General features: G+C 40.8%; 1 long non-coding RNA gene across 1 annotated transcript; it reads right to left on the bottom strand.

The window, feature by feature from the left end:
- Positions 1–1,362: 1,362 nt before the first annotated feature.
- On the bottom strand, positions 1,363–2,896 carry LOC121033338 (uncharacterized). The gene is made up of 3 exons (XR_005791843.1): positions 2,756–2,896; positions 2,337–2,449; positions 1,363–1,628 (listed from the first exon to the last, which is right to left on the bottom strand). It is a non-coding gene; the product is annotated as an uncharacterized LOC121033338 (long non-coding RNA).
- Positions 2,897–4,363: the final 1,467 nt, after the last annotated feature.

Below are 4,363 nucleotides of genomic sequence, written 5' to 3' on the forward strand. Positions count from 1 at the left end.
CTTGATAGCTGGATATGATGTACTGGGTAGAAGGAACCGCTGTAAATAGGCCTTTAGTAATGTGGTCATGAGGTGTGATGGGAGGGAAAGCTTTCTACAGTCCTGTGATTAGGTCTTAGTCTTTTAGTGAGACTGGGCCTCTTGACTTTGAACTTCACATGCGTTTCTTGGTTTTTTCTTCCCCACCTGAGGTGGGACAAGACTGCCACAGCCAGCTAGAACTCGTGCTCTCCCTTTCCCCCAGTCAGTCTGCAAAATACCCCAGCAAGTTAAGCTCTGGTTAACTAGTTTCCCCTGAGTGCAGACCTTGTTAAGAACAGAGTACCCAGGCATATTTCAAAATGATTCCTTTTCCCTTCTGCGTGCCAGAATCGCAAGGGGACTTTTCCTGGATATTGACTGTGGGAAAGTAGTCTAACTCCTCGAGATAAATCTCATAGAATTATGAGATCCTCCCCTATGACTGGGGTCCTCCTGGAGTTTTTAACTCTCATGCTTGTCCACACTGATCTCCAGCAGTTTGTCAATTACAGTTCAGGGTTTCCTACCCCGGCACTGGTTCCTGTGCTGGCTTCTAGTCATGACTCCCTGCATTTGCATGTCTGCCTCACAAGTCTTGGGTGTAGTAACTGGCCCTGTGTCCTGTGTCCTCCCCTCTCCTATGGATCTAAGAAGAGTTGTTGACTTTTTGCTCATTTAGCTTTTTACCTGTTGTTAGGACAGAGTGGAGACTTCTGATATCTTTACTACAGAACCATAAACTGGAAGTCTCTTAAGCCTTTAAAAATTTTTCTCAGCAAATATTTTTCAGTACACTAAAAATATATTCGATATGTACAGATCTTGTGTGTAAATGTTTTCCATAAATATTTTATATTTTCTCTAAATGATTTTATATTTTTGATGTTATTTTATTTTATTTTATTTTATTTTTAATTTTTTTTTCAACGTTTTTTATTTTTATTTTTGGGACAGAGAGAGACAGAGCATGAACGGGGGAGGGGCAGAGAGAGAGGGAGACACAGGATCCGAAACAGGCTCCAGGCTCCGAGCCATCAGCCCAGAGCCTGACGCGGGGCTCGAACTCACGGACCGTGAGATCATGACCTGGCTGAAGTCGGACGCTTAACCGACTGCACCACCCAGGCGCCCCTGATGTTATTTTAAAAGGCATTATTAATTTCAAGTCTGATACTTTTGTTGCTAATATAGGGAAATACAATTTATTTTTGTACATTTTGACCTTATGTCCTATAAGCCCATAAAATTACTTAGTTGTTCTAATAGTTTTTAATAGATTTATTAAGATTTTCTATGGAGACAATTATGTCATCTGGGAATAGTTTATTTCTTTCCCAATATATGTTATCTCTTACTTCTTTTTCCTGTCTTATTGCACTGGCTATGACTTCCGTACAACGTCAAATAGATGTGGTGAAAGTGGTCATGCTTTCCCTTATTTCCCAACCTAGAGGGAAATTATTCAATCTTTCACCAGTAAATATGATGTTAACTGCAGGTCTTTCATAAATGCTCTGTCGGGTTGAGGAAATTCCATTTATCCCTGGTTTCCTGAGAGTTTTCATCACATGTTGTTGTATTTTCTCAAATGTTTTTTTCTGCATCTACTGGGATGAATAAATTTTATTTCTTTGTTAGTCTTTTGCAGTGGTGAATTATAGTGATACATTTTAAATAATAAACTGACATACTGCTTTATTTCAAACTGAAATGGCCCATATATCAATAGGACAATGGTTTAAAAAATGTGACTTACATACATACACTTCTCCTTTATTCTCTATTGTATCAGCAACAAGAAGGCAAGAAATTTAAAAAATACAAACAATATACATGGGGAAATCACAGGAAAGGAAACCCCAGGTTATTGATGAGTTTATGAATTTTTTTTTTTTTTAACCTCACTGGTAACCAGAGATTGTACAGTGAAAAAAGAAAATGCCATGTTTTATCCAGTGATCTCAATAGTCATGAACTTCTGGTTATTTCCCCCTCAGGAGGACACAAGATTTGATGCCATGATAAGACACCCATTTATTGACAAAAAATTAAACAATTACTATCTAATGCCTGGCTGAGAAAAGCGTAACTGGTGTTGCTGTGTTTGAGGGGGCACGCAGCAGACATGATTGACAAGCAGCGGCCCCACACCCTCGTCCTTACCTGGAAGAAACTCTTACACAATCCAAGGACAAGGATAACCATGCAACAATGTTTATCACTGTGTTGTCTGTGATAGTTATGGCACTGAGACCCCACATCTACTGAATAGAAGTTTTTCATGGGAGCTTGTGGATTGAATTGCTTCTACTTACTTGTATCCATTCCTCCATTGCCCTGCTTTCTGGTCTACGCAGCATGGCTCCCTCTTCCCAACACTCTCAGATCACTCACTGTCCTAGAACAAATTCGCCATTCTATGTTCACTCTAAAATATGTGAAATAATAATAATTAATATTTCATGATTAATAGTTTGCTTTCCTTCTTGGAAATTTGATGAGCTTTTGAGGAATCACTTGGTTAGCCTGAGTCTGTTAATAAAAGATGCCCAAAGAAATTTATGCTGAAATTTATTTTTCGCCCCGGAAAGTTTTGCACTGCAAGAAGAAGCAGTCCAACATCTTTGAAGCTATGGGTATTTCCCTTAGAATTTCAATGATGAGGTGGCGTCTCTCCCACTGAAACCATTAGTAAAAGGCCTGCTCAGCATTTCATGCCTTTATCCTCTCTTACCTCCTTCCTCAGGTCAGGTGCTCAGATTCAGACGGAAAGCAAGCTAATGCGAAACAATAATGTATTTTCCAAAGGTTTCTCTTCCTTTTTCTGTCAATGGGCTGACTTGGCATTTTGTTGGCAGCCTTCAAAGCACTTCACACTTCCCTGGAAAGTGTTGAAAGCTTATAAGTTCTCAGCACATATAATAAATAGGTTTTCAAAACAATCTCTTTTAAAATTGCCAACAATATATAGACTGGGTGAGACACTGTTTCTTCTCTGCTGGTTTTCCCTGGGAGATATTACCAAATAATTATAAAGACCATAGAGATTGAGGTAGCAGTTCAGCCACGATAAATCACTGAAGTTCTGTGACAGGCTTGTCATGCACAAAGAAAAATATGTTCCAGAAATGACAATACACTGACATGAAATTACTTCTCTCAAGCTGGTTTTAGGTCTAGAAGTTCAAAATTTTTGGTCAGATCAGGTGTGGTGAATACCTACAGCTTTTGCCCCACCCTCACCGCCACCACCCATTTGCCACTCTGCTCCTAGGTAACCCCTGCCTCCCTCTGGAGAACTAGCCCCTCCCACACTGAGACCCCATCCTCTGAGTCCGAGCCAACCCCAGCTCCAGGCTTGAACATAGAACTTGAGTCTAAGCCAATCAGCACACTGCATTTCCATGGCCCTATCCATTTGCTTAGGAATGGTCACATGAGCCAACAAGAGCCAATAAAAATGTAGTTAAGCTTCGGGGAAACAGGTATTTTCATTTCTGGATTTAAACTGTGGGAAGGAAAGCATTGGAGATTTGTTCCCACCATCATGTTATACCACATGAAACCTGAGGCTCTAGTCAAGACAGAAAGAGGCAGAGCAGAGATGTGGAAAGAAACTGAGTCCTTAAATTCAGCAATGTCTGAAATTATAACTGTACGGTCCTGTTAAATGAAACAATTTTTTTCTTTTTTCTACTTAAGCAGGTTTTTTTTTTTTAATTTTTTTTCAATGTTTATTTATTTTTGCGACAGAGAGAGACAGAGCATGAACAGGGGAGGGGCAGAGAGAGAGGGAGACACAGAATCGGAAACAGGCTCCAGGCTCCGAGCCATCAGCCCAGAGCCTGACGCGGGGCTCGAACTCACGGACCGCGAGATCGTGACCTGGCTGAAGTCGGACGCCTAACCGACTGCGCCACCCAGGCACCCCTTAAGCAGGTTTTTTTAAAGCTTATTTATTTATTTTGAGAAAGAGAGAACCAGAAAGGATGGGCAGAGAGGGGGGTTGACCGAGGATCTGAAGCAGGCTCTGTGCTGACAGCACAGAGCCAGACGTGAGGCTCGAACTCACAAACCCTGAGATCACAACCTGAGCTAATGCTTAATGGACTAAGCCACCCAGATGCCCCATAGAAGGTTTTGATATGATATTCTTTTACTTCAAAATCAAACCAAACAAAAACCCTCAGTGTTCCACCATATACCCTGATTTTAGGTTTGAAAAATATATTCAGTGTAGGTAAAAGTATAAATTAAGTGATGTGATAAAGAGCCTGTATATTTCTACATTTCCCAAAGCAGCAAGCACATCCTGGCCACACTCTAGCTTTCCAAGATGGGG

This window comes from Herpailurus yagouaroundi, unplaced genomic scaffold, assembly GCF_014898765.1.
Source record: "Herpailurus yagouaroundi ecotype Mexico unplaced genomic scaffold, PumYag 159, whole genome shotgun sequence".
NCBI classification, from domain to species: Eukaryota; Metazoa; Chordata; class Mammalia; order Carnivora; family Felidae; genus Herpailurus; species Herpailurus yagouaroundi.